Raw genomic sequence first — 27,605 nt, 5'->3', positions numbered from 1 at the left:
TAGAGGGATTTTCTTCATGTGAACACTACCATTGTCATCATCTCCATCCATTTCTTCTACATTCTTTGCCATATTATTCTTCTACCTGCAAAAGTGAATGGTGATGTGGCTCTTACTACACCATGTGATCAAATGGGGGGTGGGTTGGTGTTGGAGATTTTTTTTGTTTTCATGATTGAATGAAAACACTAATGCAATGTAGTTTTCTATTTTTGAAATGAAATATACCTAATACAATTATTTTTTTGTTTTTGCAAAAAGTAAAAATAAATGAATCAACTAGGGAAGAAAACAATGCATACTTTGACACCTCCCCAGCAACGGCGCCAAAAAGTGACGAGCCTCAATATTGCAGCAAGAATGTTGCAACTCCCAAGGCTACCGACTTTTAATTATCATCCCGGGGTTCGTACAAACTTAAGAGGTATCGGAACTATATGTGTAGTACCCTATGTGTCCTTCCTTTGTTGTCATGATGTAATGGAGTGCATGTACTGAAACCAAATCCTAAACTAAATATAGAAAATGAAATGCTCGAAATGGAAACCTTAACCTATTGCAAGAAATAAAGTACAAGGAAAGAAACATATTCTAATTGCATAAAGATCATGAACTAAATGTAAAAGAAACCTAACTTAACCCTATTTATCACATGTGATGATTTAAACTAATTGAGCATGGAGTCTGATCTAGGGAGTATTAACTGTTATGTGCATGTGTGAGTATAAAAGAACTCATTTTTTAACCTTTTTGTTTTGTAAATGCAAATGTTAATCCTCACTTGTTCTTTAGCAGCGGAGACATGTATGGAAGAAGAGGGTTAAAATTTTCTTGATGGCATGGAGGTCAAGTAGAGGCCTAATCCCAGCTTCAATGATGATTTTTCTCAATTCGGGCTCACAACAGGCCGCTACAGGATTTCCTATAGGATGTACTAGTTCTCCTATAGGATTCCCTGTTTTACTACAAGATGTTACAGATTTACTATACGAAATTATAATTCATCGAATCAAAAAACAAATCGAATCAAAATTGGATGGGACAAATTTTTTTATTTACTAGGATGTCTTAGGTCTCCATTCCAAGTGGAATCACTCAAAAAGACCTCTGTCAGCCCATTCTAAAAAATAGCAAAAAATTACTAGTCCGAAAATCATAAATGTGAGAACTAATGAGCTAATAAATCCATCAAATGGCTAACCTAATCGAGTGAAAATGAAATGGGGTAATTTTTTTATGAAATAGAATGTTTTTGTGATTTAATACAAGTGGAATCAACTTGATTGAATCTCATTAGCATGATCTAAAAAATAGCAGAAATGTATTGCTAGTTGCCACAAAAGAGCTCTAGAAATCTAGATTTTGGAATAAGAAGGCTAAGCCAAGTAGCTCAATGATTACTATGACCTTCAAAATATTTTCAAATGATGAAATTATGCTTTTTATCTTGCAAAATAACTTACATCAACAATTTATCTCAATCCTACAACAAGAAATCATTAATACTAAATAAAAGGTAATAAAAACAAGAGATGCATATGAATAAGAAGTGAAAAGAATGAGAGAAAATGATACAAAAGGGCTCTAAGGCTCTTGGGATGGCCAAGCCCAAAGAAACTCAGAGACCTATGGAGGAGAACAAGATTTAGAAGTTGAACATGACACCAATCTTCATTATTTTCATCAATACAATTACATCCCTGCAAGAAAATACAATGGAGCTGTAGAAATACAAGTTCTCTCCATAGGAACACTAATGAAAATCTCTCCCTAGAGGAAAATTCGACTTGGTACTTATAAAAAATGATTATGAATCATTCCCCATGAATGGAGGAATCTTTCCCCACCAAAATCCCTTGATTAGTGGTTCTAGTTCCCAATACTAGGAATCTACATTAAATGGCACAGAACACATTCCTAGATTTTCTCAATCATTGGAGTTCCACAATTTGTGCCATAATTCCATAATATCTTGTTGATTTATTATTTAATAGTGATCCTCCTGTAGTAGGTAGAAAGTCCCTAAATTATCTCCTCCTCCAAATCTTCATAATTTGCCCAATATTCTCATAATATTTCACAAAAATAAATAATATTAGACACAAATATGCAATTATTCATAAACCTTCCTAATGAATATATTAAAGTTAAAAATACATTATCTAATGAAAAAAGAGAGGTTTAATGTGCCAAAGGATGGTCATAGGCCTTAATTTATGTTTAATTTAGAGGCATGGGCCTTAATTTATGTCTAATTTAGAGGCCCATCAGTCAGCTAATTTGGAATACAGATTGTCGAGTGCATTAGAATGACTAAAAATGATATTTTGGTGACCTTGATAACTCTACTCCCTTTCAAAGGTAATCACTCATTCATAGTAGATCACTTTAGTTTGGCTCATTACTGCATGCCATGCTCTTGGAAATACATTGCCTTTAGCCACTTAGTTAGAAGGGGAAAAAGGAAAGACAACTTGTCATCTACCTTCACTCCACAAAACTATATTTTCCCCCTCTTAACCAAAGATGGAATTCAATTGCATCTGATGGCAAAGCTCTTAGTGTGTACATTTAGGTCAAACTATGAAGCCAACCAACTCTAATTGTGAATAATCTCTTTATTAGACGAGCATCATTCCCTTTGAGTAGTTCCACCCTTCTCTCTTCCTAGTTCTAGTTTGTGTCTTCTTCTTATAGTATTTATGTTTTGTATAGTTTTCCACTTAGTTGCCTGATATCCTTTCCTTTTTAGTTAATTTACAACCCTTTATATGTTCGGGGTGTTCTCGCCTTCTCAAGGTTCTTTTTCCCTCGCAACACTCCCTTCTATTGTAAATAATCCTTACCAGCCCTTCCCCAACCACCTAGGTTTGTGGTTGACTTCCTTGCTTTGTTTAGGATGCAAACATGGCCTTGCTCTACTTTCTCTAGCCTTTCACTTGTCCTTCTTAGTCTCTTTCTTGACACCCTTTCACTTGTTCCTTTGTCCTATTCCCTTCCCCATGCAACTGTCATGCCACACCAACATGCTTGGGTTATAAGGGGCACAATGTATTACCAAGAAAGGGTCAATTGTAGCAACACTCAAACCCACCACAGATTGGAGGAAGTAACAACTCATTTTCTAGAGCTTACACTAGGCCCCATTTGGGAAGAACTCTCTCGTACCGAGAGAGAAGGAACCTTCTCTCAGACACTGAGGTATTGGTTGAGTTGGGATTACACAGGACACAAACATGGGAACTTTAACCAATACATGAATATGGTGGACCTATATTGGCGCATGAAATTCCTTCTTGGCAAGGTGTTACTAGATCAACATAAACATAGAGAGGACCTCTTCCTCTCCTTGGATTATATACACTAACATATGACAAACATAGACCAATGACTGGAGTGCCTATAGAAGCATCTTGACATTCCCCCCACTATTGTTTGGTCATCGCAACAACATGGAGTCAATACACGTTGTACCTACAGATTTAGACCCTTGTTCCTAGTCTCTTTGATTTTGTTATGTATTTAGTTTCTTAGTCCCTTGTTTATCTGGCTTGCTTTCACAACCTTGAAGGCCATTACATCAATGTATGTATGATACATTTTGAACCCTTATGAAGCTTTATGTCTTTTGCCTCTCTATAATGGGTGAATTTTTGGATATGATCGGGCCTCCCTAGTGCTTGACCAATCTAAAGCCTTCAATTTTCTCATGTAATTTCTTGTTTAGAAGGCAATATGAATTTATGCCACAGAGAAAAAATGAAGAACCTATATTTTTGTATTAACAAATCTTTAATTTTCATTTTTTTTTGGTTTTGTAATGATGTATTTTTTTAAGTTATTATTATTAATTATTTTTTTTGTAAATTCAATTCTTTTGCTTCTAAAAAAACAAGTTACATCAATAAACTAAAAAAAATCATATTACAATCTTACACTTCCTGATATTATACACCAGGATGATTTAGTGGTTTTTTCTTTTTTCCTTTTTTCCTAGTACACTAATCCATCCTTTAGTGTTATCTGTAACACCTGAAGAGCTACCTATTTCTTCATTCTTCTAATAAAGCTCCATAGCTACTAGTTGAGTGGGGTTCTCTATTTATTTCTCACTTACGAATGTTCAAATTCATGAGAGAACTTTTGACCACAGATGTCGACATGATTATTATTTTATTTTACTTCACTGTCCTTCTCCAGGTAGTTATCCTCTACGGAGGGATGATTCACTACGAAAAGTAGCAGAATTGGATCTGGAGAGGATGAGTTATCTGAGGGTGGGTTCTTTTGCTGAGAACCCTATTTTTTTAGAGTTCTTAGAACCAATGGATGGCTTTGGGTCTCACCATCCACAGTTAGATTTCTCTGTCACCTAGGATTGAAATGCCTCTTCAGGAGAAGGGCATGCATTCTAAAGGTGCCCGGGTTGTTGGCACCTTCTACACCTGAAAGTTTTATTCTCATAATCTAATGGTTGGATATAATCCTTACCCTTGCACTTGAGGATGATTTTGTCTAGTAAACATTTGTTGAGGTCCACTTCGACACAGATTCAGAAGAAGGTGATGATCCCTTTTCCCACTCTATTGTTATCTACTTTGATGAATCAGCCTATAGAATCTCAAATATATTCTAAGATCTCTACCCAAATCCATTGAATAGGTAAATTTGGAAGTCTAACCCATATAGGAACATGCATAGATTTCATGGTGAGAGGATTAAACTCTGGGAACCATGGTTGGATCGAAATACTAGCTCTGCCCCATAACCAAGGACCCTGGTCAAAGAGCTTTTGATGGTCTTCAATATTTTTGAAGAAAACCACAAAATATCCTTTCGAACAATATAACAAGTTTATTTTTTTAGCCTAGTTCATGTGTATTCACTCCCAAAGGGCAGATGACGAGGGCCAAAATCGATTGAACCTACATATTATTGCTCATTGTTTATACTTTTTGACCATTAGCTTGATGAAATCATCATTCACCTCCAATGATGGGGTCTCTGAATAATGCTCGACCATGAAAGCTTGACTAGAGAGATCCTTAGTTGGCTGAGAGATGGGGGTGGGATTTAAGGCTTCCTTGAAATACCTAACTTTGTTGTCGAGGAAACCCCATTTCTCTTGGAGCCACCTTCCAAGCCTGCAACTATAGAGATTTTGACATCCCTCTTTATACCATAAGATCTAAGGGATTTTGTCGTGTATTCCTCCATAGACAAGCTGCATCTCCCCCACAATGGTTCTTGTCCACAATTTAATGTTATCATCCAACACAAACACATCATTTCCTTCCCTGAACTAGAAGCAAAGAGACTCTCCTAACAAGGACCTAACGAAAATGGGAAACTTTTGGAGATCCAAGACCCCATCACCTGCAGGAGGCTTTCCTCAAACACTTTGTGATCTTCACCATATTCTTGGTGGGTATTTATTTCTATCATTTGAACAAAAAATTTGTTGTCATCCTCATCCCTCTCTTTCTCCAATCCAAAGACATGGGCCAAACATCCTTGGAAGAGGTACAAACCCCAAACCCATAGAATGTAGACCACTTCTCCAACCTTGGAGCAAAGATATTGGTGTTTCTGTTAAGTAAAATTTCCTATTTATGCCACTTATAATGGCCTCTAAATACCCATATTTAACAACAACAAAAATTATGCAACAATCCTCCGGTAGCAATGACTTCGATCCATTCAAAAACAATACCCAAACCGTAGGGAGAGACACTGAATGGAACCAAATCTTAATCGTGAGTTTGTTAGAGTTCCTGCAACTAAATGGTGTATCATTCCCAAATGGTTGAGTCTTCCTACAACCCTTAGCAAGGGGGAGAAAGTGCTTGGGCATGGTAACCTTGTGTCTTCGTCCATCGTGAATGGCTAAGTCATGTCCAACAGTGATGATGACAAATGAAACTCTCTAAAAATTGAAAAACTGCCATTGCATCATAGTCTTCATCCTAAGTGAAAGAAAACATATAAAGTTATTATTATTATTATTATTATTATTGGTTTTTAAAGGTAATTTTTTTTATTTTTTATTTTTTTTTAAGCTTGGCAGGACCTTTCATTTTCTATTCATAATAGGAAAATTTATACTAGATAGATTGGCTAGGTGGCCTCAACTTGCCTAATGGGAAACTAAGTCTGTTGGCCACCTATCTGCATTGTAAGCCATCCAAAAAAAATAAAGTTTCAATCTCTCTAGAAAAGCTATATATGTCTATGTTTCATGACCAGACTCTATATTTCTATCTATACATATACTTGCTAACGAAAAGTAAATTCTATTCGCATATATAAAAAGAAGTAAACATGGGAAACTGACTAGCCCTTCTGCTCCTTGGAGGCTAATTCCACTGGCGCAGGGTCCTTAAGAGTTGCTCCAGGCATCTCCAATAGTTCCAGGATGCATGGAATGTGTCTTTCGATTCTGTCAAGCCTAATATCTTACTTATGGAGTTGGAATTGAATTTTCTACAGATCTTGTTTGTAGCTCAGCATACCTTGGAGACAAACCACCATACCCATCAAGATCTGTTCCATGGCCTTGCCCAACAGGATTTTCATTAGCTAGTAGAGGTACAATGTCTGCTTAAATTGCGTTATCCTGCCTCTGGTGTTCCCAAGATCCAGGATGAGTGTCCTCCAATTTTCCATATCCTCCTCAGTCTCACTGCCCTGCTTAATTTCCTCTTCCCATTCCTCTAACAAATTCTGGATGCCTTCATCCGTGCCCTCACGATATGCCTCAAAAACTTCACTGATAAGATGTTCTATTGATTTCCTCCCTCTGCGGGGCTCAGACGTGCTCGGGTCCTTATCCTTTCTAGGCTGAGCCATGTCAACGATGCCCGAAACGTGTTCACAGCAAGAATTTGTTAACCAAAAGTAATTTGCATACTATGGCACTGGTTTCTTCCCTAAATTGAATTATCGGTGTCCTTTACCTCCCCATGCTCCTCCTTTTCCTTTTACTACCAGTACTGAAGCCATAATGCATAGTGATTCAATACTTAGAAAGGGACAGTCTCTAAATCCCTTGTCATCTCACACCTCGACCCCTAATGCCTCTCATACATTGTAATATTGGCAATCCCTTGCCAATGCCATGCAAGTGAGCTCAACCTCAAACTGACAAGTTTCCATCCATGAATTGCAGCCCCTTTCCCCTCTGCCTAGTAAATTAGAGCAATACCACTATCATTTTCATACCTGACATCCCCCTCAAGGGCCCTAGCAGTTCTCTTAACGCAGAAATTTCTCATAGTACTCCAGCAATTGCAGTGGTTTTGGCAGCAGGGCCAAGCTCCTATACAACATAGTAACTGACCCCCACTTCCCTCAACATCAGACTCATAGCCTCTACCTACCTGACCCCTTCGACCAGCCCCACTTAGCCCTCGGCATGTTGTACCCAGGTTCCCAATGCGAAACAACGCAAGGTCAATACAGCAAAAGGCAGAGGCGATACCCAATATGTACAGTACATAGATGCATAACCAAACCATTGCAGCCAGTCGCCTCCTCCATTTCCCCCAACATTTCCCCCAATTAACATTCCCATTTATCCCCCTCTTCCCCCAATAGAAACCCAACTAGGTCGTCATTGCAAAGGAGGCGAAGAGCCAAGAAACATACCTGTTAACGATTGTAGGTCGTCTCCAAGCTTGATGTCGAGGATGTCGACGTCCTCCCTTTCCCTTGCACTAGCTCCTTCGTCTCCAAGCTTGATGTCGAGGATGTCGACGTCCTCCCTTTCCCTTGCACTAGCTCCTTCGTCTCCAAGCTTGATGTGGAGGATGTCGACGTCCTCCCTTTCCCTTGCACTAGCTCCTTCGTCTCCAAGCTTGATGTCGAGGATGTCAACGTCCTCCCTTTCCCTTGCACTAGCTCCTTCGTCTCCAAGCAAACTCACTAGCCTTACCCACCTGTCTGCCCTTTGCTTCTATAAATCCTACCCCTCTGCTATCATCTCTGCCACCTTTCCCACCACCCTTGCATGCACTCATGCCAAGGGCCACCGCACCCATCGCTTTGAGCGTGTGGGGGGCGGTGGTACGTAAATCATAGGTACACCTCATTACTTTCCGCAGGTTGTCCCAACCACCAACATGCACCCCAATCGATGTCAAAGGTAATGTTTTTTAATTCATTATTATTTTTTGAATTAAATTTTGTGTTTTAAGGTTTTTTCCCCAAAAAAAGTTGATTTTTTTTCTTAATTTTTTTATTTAAATGTTTCTCATATTATTTTAAAAAGAAATGTAGGTTTTTTTAATTGATTCCCAATATATATATATATATATATATATATATATATAGATGTATATGGATATGTATATGCATATGTATATGTTTCCAATTAATTTTTTTTTAAATATGATTTATTTATTTTTTAAATTAATCAATTAATAATTAAAAGAAAGAACCATATAATACCAATTTTTTTGTGAACTTGGGTGGGACTACATCATCATCATGTCCAATATATCACCCTGATCAGAGCGGGGAATTGAAACAAGGATTTCCTTAACAGAGCACTTGATCACTGTCTATCCAAGACCCCATGGACCATATAATACCATTTTTAGATTTAGAGTTCATTTTATGTTTTTTATTTTCATGGATACCAATCATCAAGGTCATAGTGTAAATTCATTCATAACATTAATCCCAACAACAAAATAAAACAAAAATACAATAAAAAGTAAACAAACATGAAAACACTTAAAAACAAACCTTTGTAAGAAAAAAGTAAGAAAGAGAAAATTTTAGGGTATTTTGTAATCATGATATTTGGTCTTAATGCCATTATTGAAAAAATTGCCAAGATTCAAACATCTAGGTATCCAAAATAATTTGTAATTATAATTTAACAAAATGAAAGATGTTAGATGGACCCAATTGTAGTCTTTGCATGCAGGAACCACAAATTCAAGGCTTTGGGGATCCAAAGATTCAAAACAATTACAAAGCTATACTTTTGTAAAAATATGGATGCCATATGTTATAGCATAACAAACCATGAGGGGACACATGGAGGACACATGAACACTTTGAGCCTTACTGGTAAGTGGGCACTAACATGGCTAGGTGACATGTCATGATGATGTGTCATGTAGGCTAGTTTTTGGTGATGTGGCATGTTGAAGTGTCTCTAATGTGACATGTCAACATGGTGTGGTAACATGGATTAATGGTGCTTTGGAATTGAGGTGGAGGCTAGGTGGAAGCCTCATGAAGTTGATGTGAAATGTATGAGCTCACTTAGTGGAGATCCAAAAATATGGAATTCTAGTTGAATAAGTCTTTTTAAAAGTCTTGGATCCATATATCCAAATGATCAACTTATTAACTGTAGCTAGAATAATGAGGTCCTAGATCTGGATAGAATTGAATGTTTCGAAAACCACAAGTCTAGATAGATATGGATGTTTTGATTCCATGTATCTATCCAAAAATCAAGAAATCTGTAAATTCTTATTATACGGGTTAGGGGAAAATCTCGAATCTAGATGCAAAAGGAAGGGCACCGACATGTTTGATGAGGATTTGAACTTAGGTGGCAGAGACATGCCGATAGGGATTTCCATGTGTCAGCCACATATAGTTGATGTTACATTGAATAATGGGGACACATGGGAAAAATGACTACCATGTGTTTTCCATGTGACAACCATATGGATGTTTACGTGGCATTTGGAAGGAAAAAAATTTAGAAGGGAATAATTTTTCATCCAAAGCTATAATTTTGATGAAATTCATATCATTTGAAAGCTCTTGACAAAGAGAAGATGGTGGTGGTTGAAATGACTTAGTCAGTTGGATATATTACAAAGTGGTATCATAGAAAAGGTTCAACACTCAGATTAAATGGACTCGGGAGAGAGAGTGAGTTTGGTTTTGATAATGTGAACTTGTACATGAAAAAGAGAAAGGTTTGCTATAATGAAATTACTAAATTAAGATTTACTTGATTTTTCTAACCCAAATTTGAGTGTGTGTCACAGAAATAGAGCTTCAATTTTAGGCCAATTTAGGAAAATGCATGTGTAACCCAAGTAACTAGATATAATAAAATTGTATCACTTTCTTAAGCTAGCAATTGTGTTTTTTTTTTTAACACATAGTAATACTTTCCAACAAAAGAAAAGAAAAGAAATACTTAGTAGAATGGTGTAGTATAGCATGGACATAACCTGACATGTTATAGATGATGATGCAAATGAGAGAAAGGTTGATGAAACCCCTCCAAAATTGGTTGAGCTAGAGGAGTTTAAAGGCTATACTTTAGAGTTGTAAATATGATAATTAAAAGACCATGAGGGCATAAGAGTAGTGGGCTAAGATCAATCTAGTGATGCTACAAATTCTATCATATATATAGCGACAATTACAACATGTATCAACTACTAGTCATATACGTAAATACTAGTCATAGAAGATAATAAAACCATCAAAATTTATAAACATGGGCCAAGTACTAGAAATGAAAGGAAAAGTACCTCAAGGAAAAGGCACGAGACTTTTAGGAAAGAGATTCAACAATCAGAGACCTCAAGACGTTGAGAAATCAATATGATTGTAGATTAGAGTAGATTTCTATTACTTGCTAATTACTTGTGAATGTTCATGGAATTTTATTATTTATATTATCTTCTCTTCATCAAGAAATTACCAAAATATACAAAACATGAATATCACAAAAGGCAAAGAACACAGATGTAGGCTCCAATCCAGGGAAAAACCCCAGAAGGGGGAAACCCAAATAAATCTTCTTCTTATAGAATCAAATCTAAGTGAGATATCTAAGACCCTAAAACCAAGATTAAGATTACCACAAAATCCCAAAGTCAACCCTCCTTCAAGTATTCCTCAACCAAGTCAAATTCAACAAAGTCAACTCTCTCAAATCTGGTCAAACTCTAAAATTTTTGGACCTGCAGTTTCTTTGAAGTCTTGACCCTGTATCAGCTCTAAAATTCAGCATATGTGGACAAAATTGGGGCAGAAAATCTCGATTTTCTCTCTTTTTTTACCTTCGCTCTTCCTCCTTTGACTTTCACTCTTTCTTCTTAGAATTTCCCCCTTACTTCTTTGAATTTCACTCTTTCTTATTTGACTTTCGATGGTTTTCCTTTTCTTATTGGCATAGAAATTGAAGTGGTGAGTTGGTGGTGAATGAGGTCAAATTGCACTATATTTATACAAGTATAGGAGGTTGAATTGCACTATATTTATACATTTCTAGGAGGTCGAATAACTACCTCTATAGGTTGACTTGTCTAGGAGGATTGACTTGGTCTTGTGGATGATAAAATTGACTTTTTAACTCAAATAATATAATTTTTCTTTTTCTTACAAATAGTTAAAATGGGACTTTGACTCAAGTACATTTGTTTGACTCATGACAAATTTTATTTTGACTCAATAAACCCTAGAAGCATGAAGAACATGCTTTAACTAGAAAATAAAATAATAATGAATGTAATAAATGAATATAATGAATATTTCAATAGTACAATTGAATTCCAATATGATGACCGACACTAGCTACATTTTCAACACGCCCTCTTAATTAGGGAGGTATTCATAATGACACAACATGATAATCTCAAATTGAAATATTCTCATAAGAAGGGACTCATATTGATAAGCATCATCATAACCAACATCAAACATAGCAAGGCCTTGACTAACAAGCTCTACCTCTCCAAAAGATTAGAGCACAATGTTGGGAGGCATAAATTTGGACACCCACCGCCTCTTAAGGCACATACCCCATCCAGATGTTCACAAGGTATGTCCTTACAAGACTATTATTATCTTGTATATCACCCATCCTCAATGAATAATGATCCTTGAGACAAAATATCTTGGATTCAAATCCTCAAATAATATCGATCCCAAATACTTATCCAATCCATCATTCTCCCTACCAGTGCCTTCACCAAGCTTACAACTATTAGTCCTAGCCATAGTTCATGACACATGGAGAATACAGTGTCCACCCTCACTCCCTCTCAACCATGGAGGAAATCCTCATTCCCTCTCAAACAGGGAAGAATAACCACAAGATTAAGCTTATCTCAAAAGTATCAATCAATACATCAACTACTTGTTCTTTTGTGATTTGTTGTAGCTTCTTGGCTCCCATCTGCATCACGTCATAATGAGCTTCGACCTTCCTGGTTTTTGACAATCTTAATCTAGCTTTGAATCCAACATGTTACAAAGTGGCTCCTTAAGCATCTTACGAAGCTAGAATTCTTTCACAACTGACAACACAAGCCTTCACATCTTCTTTCTTCTTACTAAAACATAATTATCATTTCATGCTTATCTAAGAGATTATAACAATTTCCAATCATTAGTAGTAACATTAGCAACAATACCTATCAAACCAATCAATATAGAAATAGATGTAGCTTCCTCTTTCCAGCTGAGGTGGGTGAGATTCTTTTTTATCGATGTATCATCAAGTGATTAGTAAACTGTCTCACGAATTCTTATATTAGTTCACTGCCTTTTCTTCCCCTATACTGTACATACTTTTGCTATAAATTCTTCCTGGAAGCCATGGCATATCCTAGAAATTATTGATGTCATTCTGATCCAAGTGGATATTGGTGGCCACCCGTCTATTCCACCTAGACCTCTAGTTAGTTTCATCAGTTTCCTTGATTATAGCAACATTTACTATTTTTAGCAATTTTTCGGGTCCTGAACTCTCAAAGCTATTTTGTCTCCCTAAACTATGTTTTTTTTAGTTCCACAAAGGCCTTGCTGTAAATCCTATAGCACTCAAAGATACCTTTCTAATGAGGTATCGTACACACCAAACAAAGATCATATGACCAGGTTATGTCCTCGGGAAGTTGGTTGCCCAACTAATCCCAATGGGGCCCACAAACTCTTGGCGTTCCATCTCCTAGGGTTAGGGTTTTTTTTTAGGGTTTACCTTTGTTGTTCAATAGTAAAAAGGCCCTTAAGAATCATTGTAACACAGTTCAGAGGCATGTAGCCGCCACATCTCTTCTCAGATATAAGCTACCATCACCCGAGCTAGTTTATTTCCATTCTATATGTAAGCATCTTTTAGTTCTTTTATATTAATGAAATGAATATTTATTTATGATGCATCCTTGTGTTTATGTTCATATCTGTATTCTGTTGCGTTCCTGCATAAGTTTGGATCACATTCCTTATGATCAAAGTTTCCAAAGCAATCGATGTTGCTCCAATTTTTCAAGTTGTAAGATCCTTCAAGTCAATTTCTACTTCTACCTCCCTTTGAAGTCGATGTTTCCTTCTGATTATCTAACTTCTCATTCTTCAATAAATCATAATGACCAACGATAGTGTCAACATAAGTTTTTCCAATGATGTGTGATGCTTCCATAGTTCAAATATCCACCAAGAAGGGTCTTGACTTTTCTTTTCAACTATTCGACCAAGACATATCATGTTTTCTATATTAATTTTTTGTCCAACTATATTTCATTATATTCTTCCTTCAACTCTCCAGAAGATATGAGTCCTTTTCTAGATGTCTAATGAAGAAACTTTTCTATGATAGGCATACTTCTTTTTTTCATACTTCCATCATGTTGACTAATTTTGAGCGAACTACTGCTTTGAACTTCTTTGAAGATGATTTTCATGAATGATGAAATTCCTTATTTTATGCTTCCATGATGCTACTATACTATCATCACACTTTCATACTTCTAGAATGATTTAATTTGGCTTCCATGTTCTTCTAGTAGAATAGACTTCTGCTACATTCTTTTAATGCTTCCATTTGAAACAAAATATTATGTTGAAAATACTTCTATATTGCTGCATAATATTGACCTTGATTCTACTATAGTTTTTCTTTTATCTAAATCTTGTAGTCCTTGCTTCCTAGATGACTTCTTCAATATATTCATGATGAAACTAATTGATTTATTCACTGTAGAATGCTTGTGACAATGGAATGATGTGTAGAGAATTTTTGATGACCCAAACACTTTTATTCTAGATAACTGGATGATGTGGTGACTGATTTCAACTCTATGTGAATATATGCAATTGAGTGTCCCTTCATGTATACTCTACTTCTTATAATTCTATACACTTCTTCATGATACTATAATTTGTGAATCTCAAAACTCTTCTATAAAAGTAACTACAATCGCTACTCTAACTGTCATCTTCTAAATTGAAAAATAACTTGTATGCAAACCTAGTGTTGGTAAAATACTTCAATAGTAGAGGTCCTTGTTGTCTTCAATCTTCAGTTTCTTCTCAGCGTCTTCATCTTTTGAAATGTGTGCTTCACTTATTTATTTTATTTTGTTGATCTTCTTGTTCTTAGAATCTTTGGGACAATCTGTTTTATAATTCCCAAATTCATTGCAACCAAAGCATTGCACTATAGACATGTCTCACTTTCCATGTGGTTGATTCTAGTTGTTGTTCTTGTATTTATGACGAGGTTCAAATATTTCAAATTTCCAAACCTTGTTCCTTGATCTAACAACAAAATCTTGAGCATTTTCATTATTGGGTTCAGTGTCATCCTTGGCTTTTATCCTTGCATCTTCTAGAACACATTGTGCCCAAAGTTCTTCATATGTTGGAGTTTCTTTTCTTGAAAAAATACTACTTAAAAAACCACTCCAATCTAAAGGTAGGGAATTTTCTACGAAAATGATTAATTCAAAATCAAATATGACTTCTCCAAGTCCTTGAAGTTGATCCTTCAATTTTCGACTTTCATTGGGTATGAGGCCACATATTCATCTTTTGATTTCCTTGTTCTAAATTGATTCCTTAATGAGATTTTCTGACCTGCAGTATTGATGGAATATAATATCACCAATTTGTTGTAGACTTCTTTGGATGTGGATAGATCTGAAACAAAAGAAATGAGGTGAACCGTGATAGACTCAAAGAGGATTCTTTGAGCCCTAATTTTTCCCTTATTATACTTGGCCATTGCTTGAGCATTATTCTTGTCTATTTTTGGAATTTTACTAAGAACAAAATCCATGACTTCATTTTCTATGACAACCAAATCAATTATTTTCTTCCATGACTTGAAATTAGAGGCTCCATTGAGATTGTTTCCTTACATATAGATCTCATTTGACTAGAGGATTGCGACGTAGAATGTATTAAATAACTTACTTGTCAAAGAAGAGTGGGTTGATATAGGATTTCTTCAAGAAAGTTGATGATGCTTCCAAGAGTCTTCAAATATTTTGTTGAATTCTTGTAGTGATGTCTTCAAGGATGGCTACTACAATAATGTATTAGTTTCTATGATGATGAACTTGACAATGTTTCCAAAAGCATTCAATGATATAGAGAGAGAGATAGTTGCTACAATGGCCTTCTTCTGCTACAAATATGATGTTTTTTATATATTCTTCATTTTTCCCTTGATAAAAGAATATCTTCAAGTGTAATTATTGCAAATGATTCCCTCCAATTTATTTTATGATTGTTGTAGAAGTATCTTCAAATGTGCCAACAAGAGTGATCTTCAAGTTTCCCTTCCGTCACCTTAGCTTTGATACCATGCTGAGAAATCAATATGCTTGTAGATTAGAGTAGTTTTCTCTTACTTGATAATTACTTGTGAATGTTATTGGAATTTTATTATTTATATTATCTTCTCTTCATCAAGAAATTACCAAAATATACAAAACATGAAGATCACAAGAGACAAAGAACACAAATATGTAGTCTCCAAACCAAGGAAAAACCCCACAAGGGGGAAAACCCAAACAAATCATCTTCTTATAGAATAATATCAAAATGATATATACAAGACCCAAAAACAAAGACGAAAACTACCACAAATCTCACAAGTCAACCCTCCTTCAATTCTTCCTTAACCAAGTCAAACTCAACACTAGTCAACTCTCTCAAAACATGGTCAACCTCTAAAATTTTCAGACTTGCAGTATCTTTAAAGTTTCAACCGTATAACATCTCTGAAATTTTGCACGTGTGGACAAAATTAAGGCAAAAAAATCTTGACTTTCTCTCTCTTTTGAACTTTTCTCTTCCTTCTTTGAATTTCACTCTTTCTTCTCTCACTTTCGTTGGTTTTTCTTTTCATCTTGGCACAAAAATCGAAGTGATGATTTGGTGGTGAATGAGGTCTAATTGCATTATATTTATATAGTATATGAGGTTGAATAGCTACCTCTCTAGGCCAAATTGTCTTATGCATGAAAAAATTAACTTTTTGACTCAAATAAAATGATTTTTGTTTTTCTTACAAATAGTCCAAATGGGACTTTTACTCAAGTACATTTGTTTGACTCATGACAAATTTACTTTTGACTCAATAAACCCTCAAAACATGAAGAACATGCTTTGAATTGAAAATAAAATAATAATGAATGTCATGAATGAATATAATAAATATTTCAATAGTACATTTGAATTACATTATGAAGATCGACACTAGTTACATTTTCAACACAATAGACACCTTTGGTGAAGAGACATGTATCTCGAGAAAATTATCGAGCAATGCAATCAGGTTTGGAATGCATAAGAAAAGGAAGGAGAGGCCTAGAAGGATTTTCTTGCCTAAGGAATTCAAGAAGGACAAGCTACCAACTTTTGATGATGAGCTTAATAAGAATGAGGAGGTAGAGGCAAGGTTGGAAGGAATAAAGAAATATTTTAGAGTACATAATTACTCTAAAAACATTAAATCTAGTGTAAACTTATTCAACTTAAATTGAAAAGCTAACATTGGTGGGAATGCCTCAAGAATGTGAAGGACATTGATGAAATGAAGCATGGGAAAATTTTGTAAATGTAGGAATTTACAAGGTAAGTTCCTTAGATAGAACACCAAGGGACACCACTCAGAAATAGACCACAGATCAGTACACCAGTATTCTTGACATGGTTAAAACCATAAAAGAGGGAAATAGTCCACGACCTAAGCCAACGCGACCACTTCAAGCAATTTATTAATGTAAAAGAAATAAAATTTACATATTATTCTCTCATGAATGGTCAACTTACAAATGATCCTCCATGCTCTTTAAATAGAGATCATGGACCAATCAGGTGTTAAGCCACAGATCAAGTGTTGGTAATGCTAAGGAGAGAATGAATCGTTGGATCACTTCATGTCTAGAACATATCGTGACCATTGGATTGTAAGTTACAAAAATACATAGTAAAAGAACACACTTTACCTCACTCTACACTAGACCAAGTTATACTTAATTATTTCCTATGCGTCAGAATATCCTAACATCCCCCCTTAAGAACAACTTCAGATAGGATTGAAGGATGTACAAATGTGACACAATAGGAGAAGGAAGGAGGCATTAGGGCCTATCCCCCCTAGTGACAACTTCCTGAACTCCAACTATAAATCGAAGTTTAGTAAACTTCACCTCTATGAAAGCCTTTGAAAAGATGCCTGCAACTTGATCATCGGTTGAACAATATTTCACTTTAAGAACATGGTCATGAATGAGCTTTATGATGAAGTGCACGTGTAGTTCAATCTATTTGTTGCACTAATGTTGGATGGTATCTTTGCATAGTTGAATGGAACTTTGATTATCACACCAAAGTGTAGTCGAATGTTGTTGCTAAAAGCAAAACTCTGACAGGATATGATGAAACCACAGGGCTTCCTTACTACCTTCTATGGTGCCACGATACTCTAATTCTGCTGAAGAAAGAGAAATGGCACTTTGTTTCTTGCAAGCCCATGTAATAGTTCCAGAACCAAGAGTGAACACATAACCTGCAGTAGACTTTTGATCATCAGAGTCACCAGCCCAATTAGAATCAGTGAACCAACCAATAGAGGAGATGCTTCTACGCTATAATGAATCCCAAACTAAATTATACCTCGAACTTAATGAAGTATTCTTTTAGACGCTTTCCAATGACTTTCATGCAGGTTTTCATAAATCGAGCAATAAGGCCAACAAAAAAGGAAAGGTCAGGACGTGTATGGGTCAGATGCAAAATGTTTCCTACAAGCTGATGGTATAAGGTAGCATCAACTTTAGGGGAAGTACAAGTGACTAAAATTTTGGCTCCAGACTGAAAGGGAGAAGGGGATGGATTATGATATTCCATGTGAAAGTGGCATAGAAGATCACATGCATACTTGGACTGGGAAAGGGAAATACCTTCCTTGGATTGCAAGACTTGAAGACCAAGAAAATAATGTAAGTGTCTTAAGTCTGTCATTTCAAATGATTTTTAAGGCTGGACTTCACATGGTTTATAAGGTTGGGATCACTACCAGTAAGGATAAGATCATCAACATAAAGAACAAGAATGATAAGAGACTTACCCACTTTCTTGGTGTAGACAGTATTGTCAGAATGACACCTAGAAAATACAGCATCTGAAAGAAAGCTAACCATTTTGGAATACCAAACCTAAGGGGCTTTCTTGAGACCATAAAGGGATTTATTAAGCTGACATACATGGCTAGAGTCTGTTTGTATAAATCTAGGAGGTTGTTCCATATAGATTTCTTCATGCAAGTCCCCATGCAAGAAGGCAGATTTAACATCCATCTGATGGACTTCCCATTTGAAAGAGGCAGCAAGGGAAAGAACAAGGTAGATAGAGTTCATTTTGGAAACAGGGGAGAAGGTTTTAGTATAGTCAATGCCTTAAACTTGTGAAAAACCCTTAGCAACAAGACAAGCTTTATGTTTATCAACTTTTCCATCTATTCCAAACTTGGTTCTGTAAACCCATTTACATCTAACAAGTTTTCATCCCTTTGGAAGAGGAACAAGATCCCATGTATCATTTTCCAATAATGAACAATATTCTTCATTCATAGTTGCGTCCCAATCTGGATGGCGTGAAGCTTCTGCAAAGGTTTCAGGATCATAATTCCCTGAATCTTGAGCCAGTAAGAAGAGACTCTATCGAACTGATAACGTGTACGTTGCTAATTTGTAGGATCACCTGCAAGAGCACCTGTTGCATCCCGAGTAGCATAGACCCATTTTGGAAGCTGAGGAGTTGAAGGAAGATCCTAAGAAGGTGGGGGAGGATTGTCATCCTCGCTGTCATCATCTGAAGAAGAAATATTTTTAGAAGTAGAAGGCATAGAGAGAGGTGGCACATCCGCTGAACTAGGCTCGTAGGATGATATATTTTCAACAAACTTTACATCTCTTCTAATGATAACATTTTTGGATTTAGGTGGAAGAAGTCTATATCCTTTGACATCTTCATAATATCCAACAAAAATACATTTTTCACTCTTAGGTTCTAAGGCTTTATGTTTCTCATCTAAAATATGGGCCCATGCTTCACTTCTAAAAACATTAAAGTGACATACAGCTAGTTTAATTGAGCTCCATGCTTCTTTTGGAGTGATATTCTTTAAAACCTTAGTAGGAGTGCGATTTATTATGTAATTTTCACAGTTAATTGCTTATGCCCAAAAATTAAGACTAATTCTTTTAGATTGAAGCATACAATTAGCCATTTCCTTTAAGGTGTGATTCTTCCTTTCAGCTACGCCATTTTGTTGTGGAGTATATGGAATAGTATGTTGCATTTGAATTCCATGCTTAGTGAAAAATTTGATGAATTTGTCGTTAACATATTCTCCGCATTATCAGATCTTAGCTTAAGAATTTGATGTCTAGACTTTTTCTCAACAAAGGCCTTAAAGGCCAAGAACATGTTAAATACTTCATTCTTGAGTTTTAAGAAGTATACTCAAGTGCGTCTGGAGAAATCATCAATGAAAGTTAAGAAATACTTGTAGCCAGAGAATGAAACAACTGGAAGTGGACCACATAAATCACTATGCACAAGCTGTAAAGGGGTTGAGGTGTGCCAAGAGGCATGTTTTTCAAAACTATCCCAATGATGTTTTCCAAGTACACATCCGAAACAAACACTATCTTTGCAAGATACCACGGGAAGATCTATCACCATATTTTCTTTACATAGATTTTGAAAGGAGCGATATTTTAAGTGACAAAATCGATCATGCTAAAGTTTTATCACTTCATCATTATGAGCAACAAATACCGAGGTAAGATTTGATGACCCAAAGTTGTTAAACTTATACAACCTTGTAGAATCATCAGGGATTCTAGTAGCTAAAATCTGTCTAGGATCTCTTAGGTCTGTAATTACAACATTGTGAGGTGAAAATTCAACGATTTTACTTTCACCTGAATGAGTTATCTGATATACAGATAGAAGGTTGCAGGATAAGGTTGGAACACATAATACATCATTAAATTGACCATTTTCTAGATGAATAGTTCCAGTCTCTACAACACTAAGAGATCTATCATCACCAACATATATAATTTTGGTGTTACAATCATTTAAAGAAAAAAACATGGCTTTTTTTTTGCCATGTGATAAGAAGTTTCAGAATCGATGAACCACTCATGAGAATGAGAAGAAGAAGATACATTTAGTACATAACCAAACTGAGATGCTTGAAAACTACATGCATGAAGTATTATTCCTGAAGATGAAGTTGAATCTGAAGAGTGCTCCAAATCAATGTTATGCTTCTTCATTGATGCTTCCAAGGCTTCCATCTTCTTAAAGCATTTGGATTCTCAGTGGCCATCTCGATTACAAAAGTTGCTATGTCTATCAGTTTTCTTGCCTTTGTTTTTATTTGCCTTATGATTTTGTTGAATTGATTTTTCATTTTGTTGAAAATGAAAGTGTTGAGGACCCCTTTTTGGTTTAGGACCATTCTTTTTAGGATACTGCTTCTTAGGATTCTTTGAATTTAGTTGTTGTTGCACTGCTAAGGCTTTCTTATAAGAGTTTCCAATATTAAGAAGACCAATATGTAATATTTTTTCTTATTCTCTTATTAAATAATCACAAAAGGCATCAAAAGGGAGGGACTTGTAGGCTTGTCCTTGAGAAATATCGGCTTCTCTAGTAGAATGGAAGGTGGAAACAAACATAGAGTATGTTGGTCCTAACATAAGAATAGAATAAATAAGGCTACCATCTTCTTTCTTAGCCTTAACACCTTCCAATAGAAGTCTAAGGGTCTTGAACTTGGAAAAAAAATCTTCAATGGAAGAAACATTATTGGGGTCCAACATAAGCAACTCATTTTCAAAAACTTTATTGAGTTGTTTCATTGCTTCATCACGGGTATCAAGTTCTGTGATATGGAGTCTAAGGTCTGGAGAAATAGACATTCCTATCAACCCACATGCTTGATCTTGCTTATTTTTGCATTTGACTGTCTTATCTTCATCTTCAGGTTAAGATTTTTTCCCTGCGGCTATTCTATAAAGACCTCTACTTCTAAGTAAATCCTCCATGCAGAACACCCATTGGAAGTAGTTGGTGTTGTCAAGAATAACTTGACATGGACTCTTCATTTTAAAAAAAATGAATCTTTAGATTCTAAAACTAAGTGTTCCAATGGAAAGATCTCGAAAAATTAGGCCAATTAAAAAAAAACAGCTCTGAAAACTACTTCCGGATGAAGAAGTTATGGTTTTTTGAAGAAAATTTGTTGAAGATGGCAACGAAGTATGTGAATGTGTGGAAGTCAATGATAATGTTATATTAAAAAAAATCCCCCCCCTCTTTCCAAACTTAATCTAATTATCTCACTTTAAAAAAAATAAAAATATGTGACCCATTTTTATAAATAAGTGAAAGTCACTTTTACAATGGTACTTTATGAGCTACCCACTAAATTGTAACTTAAATAAAAAATAAAGAGACTTTAAAATTATAAGTGACTCACTTTTTATAATGGGTGAGAACACTTTTACATAAAGTAACTTTAAAACATAATTTACATGTGCTTTTTGAAAAAGTAACTCAACAAAATGAAAGACTTGAACCTAAGACCTCTATCTCATAAAGTAACTTTGGACCAAGTGAGCTAGTTTAAAATGATAGTAATTTTTCGAAAAGAGGAAGGGTTTTTTTTTTAGTCACTGAAGCTTTGGAATGAATGCTTACTTGAGAGAGCCCTTTTTGACTACAAAACAAGAAACCATACAACCCCAGAATAGACATGCAAACAAAATACCAAACCTTGCGGCTTGAAGTTAGATTTTGCCGAAAACTAAACATTTTCCTCAATGTTTCTGATTTTCCAATATCACACTAAGGCACGGCGGAAAAGAGCATACGCATGAGAAAAATCCTTCATTTATGTTTCTGATTTGCTTAGATCGCATAGAGTTTCAGGGCAAAGGGAATACGCATAAATGAAAGGTATAGATCCTATAATAAAAAATAGAGAGATAAATAAACCGAAATAAACAGAGAGATAAATAACTAAAACTGCAAATAAAGACTGTATACCTCTAGATCTTAAAAATGACATAGCTAGGGCTACTAGAAACCTTTTCATGTGAAACAAAAGAGTTTCCTCATTAGAACATATGCTCTTAACACAATAGAGCAGTCCTCTTAGCCTAAAAGTGGTCAGAAACAGTAGATCTAAGAAACGACAATCGGATGCAATTGTACCGGCGTCAGATTTGGATCAGTAACAGATGCAGACCTCAAATAAATCTGATACCATGTAGAAATTTACAGGTTAAGTTCCTTAGATATAACACCAAGGGAATGTTGGCATTATGTTTCTGGTATGGCTATATGTTACAGATGTTGTACTTGATGGCAACCCCCATGGCAAGGCTCTCAATATATTGAAAATTAAGAAGTACGCAGGAGATCAGTTCAGAAATTGCGTACCCGTAGGTACACCGTGAAGGGACCGCGGCCTGATACGCAGATAAGCCGTCCAGGAGGTGCGTACCCCAGTGCACACATTTCAAGGCAAAGAAAAGCACACGTGGGGTTTCTTATGTTTAGCTAGCCGACGGTATTTGTGTTATTATGGTGTCGGCCCGTGGTATTGATCCATGATTTAAGGAAGAGCTTTCCTATATAAAGAAAAGGACATCATTTGGGTTGAGCATGTGCTTGTGTTGAACATCTTATGAGAGCTATATCTGAAATATTATGATCTCTTGGGAGTAATGTCTAGATCTAAATAAGGCGAATCTACTGATGGATTGAGATCTCTTCGGCGCATGATCAGATCTGTAGATCTGACTGTCTGGGTTATTCTTGAAGTCTTGAAATCATCTATGCCCGAAGGTACGCAGGTACAGTGAAAGAAAAGTGCGTATATATGCTAGAACGAAGCGTTTCAGGTGCGCCGGTACGCAGGCACAGAAGGGTTGCAGGTGCGGAGGTCCGCAGGCAGTTCAATGGACACAGAGCATAGCTAAGCAGGTGAGCAATTGAGTACAGTGCGTACGTAAGTAGGTGAGCAGTTGACTACAGTGCGTACATAAGCAGGCGAGCAGTTGAGCAGGGTGCGTACTGTAAGCAGGCAGTACATGGGTGAAGCTGCTTACTTCTCTTGAAATCTCTGTTTACCATTGCTGTGTTCTGGGTTTGGTTCTATTATTGTTGATCTGGTTACTACAGTTGACTGGGTGATTTTCTTATACTTGATGATCATTTGATGCTTATGGATCCAGTTTGAAAATTTATGAAAAGTGGTCCTTGTAAGAAAAGAAGTAGGGGGTTGTAGCTCCCTTCCAGGAGAGACTGGAAAATGAGAGAGAGAGTTGTAGCTCTCTGCAGGTTGCATCCTGCGTACTGGTAAAGGACTGCACCAGTACAAAACCATTGTAAAAGGAGTTTCTAATTTGAAAGAAGATAGAGACATATTGCAGCAGGTGGTTTTCACCCACATTGGGTTTCCACCTTACATCTTGTGTTCTTTGGTGTGACTATCTGTTTTCTTTGTTCATGCTCATTATTTTATGGTACTGACATGCAAAAATAATTCAAAGAACAAATAAGGAAGATTTATTAAAAGAATTAGATAATACTAATTCACCCCCCCTCTCAGTATTATTTCCAACAGGGAAACCACTCACAAATAGATCACAAATCAGTACACCAGTATTCTTGACGTGATTAAAACACTCAAAAAGGGAAATAGTTCACGACCTAAGCCAACGCAGCCACTTCAGGCAATTTATTAATGTAAAAGAAAGAAAATTTAGATAATTTTCTCTCATGAATGGTCACCTTACAAATGACCCTCCATGCTCTTTAAATAGAGATAATGGACCAATCGGGTGTTAAGCCACGAATCAAGTGTCGGTAATACCGAGGAGAGAATGAACCGTCAGATCACTTCATGTCTAGAACATATCGTGACTGTCAGATTGTAAGTTACAAAAATACATAGTAAAGAAACACACTTTACCTAACTCTACATTGGACCATGTTATACTTAACTATTTCCTATGTGTCGGAATATCCTAACAGTAAAATGCTTCAAAGAAAAATGCAATCTTAAAGGTATTATGATGGAAATATTAGAGAGTTCCATGAGCATAGATTTGGACAACTCGCAATGAATTAGTAAGAAAGTAGATTAACAGAGTTTCTAAGGCATGCACCTTATATCAAATATGGGAAAGTGAAGATAAAATGCTTTGTTAATGGTTTTCCATAGTCCTATAAAGACCACATTGAGTTTGATGAACCAAAAACACTTGATGCACTACCAAGAAGTCTTAAATTTTATATGATCATTCTAGGAACAAGATGGAGTCTTGGGCAATGTGGAAGAAAAAAGTTAAAGTTAAATTGAATAAAAGAGGATCCAAATCATCCCACTATAAGAGGTTTCAAAAAAAATATCAAGTTTAATGTTCCAATAAGGAGTGAGTACTAGTACAAACATCCCAGATAAAGTGGGGAGTATACAATCAAGCTAGCAATAGAGAGGCTAGAAGAGAAGAATAAAGGGCCAAAGAAATGTTGGGGGTGCGAGGAAGATAACCTATTGATAAATTTTTCAAAATGCAACATGATAACATAAGGATATATATTTTCTAGGTGGCCACCACTGTTGATAATGTGGCAAGGAGTGTACCTCATATTTATGCATTTGTGGATAATTGGAAAGCAAGGCACCATGAATTAGTGGTGGATATGGAAGGTATACTAGGAATCCATTCTATTTCAATTCTAATTGACCCTACCACCAACTTCAATCATGTTGCACCATAAGTTGTTGAGGCAAGTGTTTTACAGAGGAAGAATCACACAAAGTCATGATTGTTCTAGTTAGTAATAAGGACCAAAAGGAAGGTAACCTAAGACATCAAAGCCTACTAGTTAAAATGAGTGATTTTCACATCCAAGCCACCTTAACATGTTACCTATAGGGTTGTATGGCATGTTAATTCACATGGATCAGCTAGTAGAGCACAAAGATAAATTGAAATACTATAATAAAACCTTGGAATGTGTATATGAGAAGGATAAAAAAAAATTCTTTAGGAAGTGCAGAAGCCCGTGCCTATATGAAAATTTTATAGAAATTAATGTGTAGATTCAAAACTGCTCATGAAATTTATTAAAACACAAGACTTGAAGCTACTCTACTAATATCTGAAATTTAATTCACCATCTACAACAAAAATCATAGACATTAAAAGGGAAACATCACACATGCACAAATATTTATCTAGGGGAAAGCAACTATTCAAAAAACCTTCCTATCTATATTGCATTAATCATAGAATATAGATGAAATACATATGCTTGCCCAAGCTTGAGCACACCCTACAAGTGTATAGTCTATCCGTCTGCCTAACTAACTGACTTTGGCCAACACTTAGACAATTTTCAAGCCCTCCAATTTCATGTTTCCTTGCATCTTTCCTCTAGGAAATTGGCCCCTATTATTTAGGAATTTCCCACTATTGAATTGTGCAATACCTCTAGGTCCTTCCTCTAACTGCATGCACCACCTGTACAAATGGGAATATACTACAATTAATAGTACACTACCTTGGAATCTCCATCTCAACTGGGTAACTCAAATTCTCTGCATGCAACAATCATTTGGGTTGGTTGATCAATTAACTGGTTGATCACTAAGTGTGGTTGAATTTCCACTTCCACAACTTGACCTCCACTATTTCTTTTGACAGCTCTAACTATTTTAACTCACAATAACTCAAATTAACTAAAATAGATTGCTACAAATTAGCAATCAAACATACTGAACTAGAAATTCGAATTTTCACTAGTTTGACCAAGGTAAAGTCAAACTACGATTTTCTTATTGTGTTTTCAACACTCCCTCTCAGTAAGAAAGGGATTATCAACCACCCCTATCCTGCACTTGTGGAACTCTAACTTCCCTCTTGACAAGGCCTTTGTCAAAATATTAACATCTTGTTCCTCTGTCGAAATGTACTATAACAACATAATCCGCATCTGCACACAATCCCATAAATGGTAATATCATATATCAATATGCTTGGATTGGTTGTGAAAAATATGGTTTTCAGAGAGATTGAAGCAACTTCGATTATCACAGTAAATCACATTTAGATCCATCATCTGACCAAACAAGACAAGAAGTATCTTTCTCATCCAAATCACCTCACTTGTTGCTTGACTTGCAGCCATGTATTATGCTTCTGCCAAGCTGAGTGCCACATATCTTTGCTTCATGTTATACCAAGAAATTTTTTTTGACCCAACACTAAAAATTCCGCCTGATGTACTCTTTCGGTCTAATGGACCCCCTTCCCAATCTGCATCTGTGAAGCCACACAACTTCAATCCCTTTGTCCATCTGTACCAAATTCCAAACTGGGTAGTGTCTTTGAGGAACCATAGAACATTCTTAGCTTCCCTCCAAAAAAATTTGGCTGGCCTAACCATAGCTTGGCTCATATGGTTGACTGCAAAGCACATGTATGGTTGTGTATTTGCAAGATACATGAGTGAAACCACCAACTTCCATTAAATAATCGCATTCACTTCCTCACCTGAAGTGGCATCCTCTTTCCTCCAGTTGCGCACTAGAGGAGTCTCCATGGGTTTTCACCTATCCATGCAGAACCTCTGAAGTATATCATTGACATACTTTCCCTAGGAGACAAACAGTTCCCCATCAAATTTCCATACTTCTAATCTGAGGAAGTGGTGCATGAGGCCCATGTCCTTCATCTCAAAGTCTCTTGCAAGGTGATCCTTATAGGATATGACCAGCTGCTAATCACCAATAAAAATCAAGTCATCAAAATATAAAACAATAATAAAAACCTACCTTCTACTTCACTTTTTCATCTGCTTCACTTTTGGTGAAGACCAAACTGGTAAGATATCTATCGATCCTAGTGTACCATGCATGAAGTGCTTGCTTGAGACCATACAATGCTCTCTTAAGTATGCACACGTGAGTCTCTCGATCAAAAGTCTCGAAGCCTTCTAGTTTCTCGATATGCACCTCTTCCTTAATAAATCCATTGAGGAATGTTGTTTTCACATCCATCTAGTGGATCTTCCACCCCATCTATCAACCATGGCAAGGATTGATTTGATGGATGAGTGCCTTGCTACAGGAGAAAAGGTCTCCTCATATTCAATCCCCTCAACATGAGAGTATCCCTTGGCCACAAATATGGCCTTATACTTTTCTATGCTTCCGCCTTCTACATGCTTCACCTTGAATATCCATCTCGAACCCACAACTAATTTGTCTATTGGTCCTTTTTCTA

The sequence above is a fragment of the Pinus tabuliformis genome, chromosome 2_2 (assembly GCF_031772625.1).
Source record: "Pinus tabuliformis cultivar Carrire ecotype Pingquan chromosome 2_2, CPIR1, whole genome shotgun sequence".
NCBI classification, from domain to species: domain Eukaryota; kingdom Viridiplantae; phylum Streptophyta; class Pinopsida; order Pinales; family Pinaceae; genus Pinus; species Pinus tabuliformis.
Note: the sequence above shows the minus strand (reverse complement) of the source record.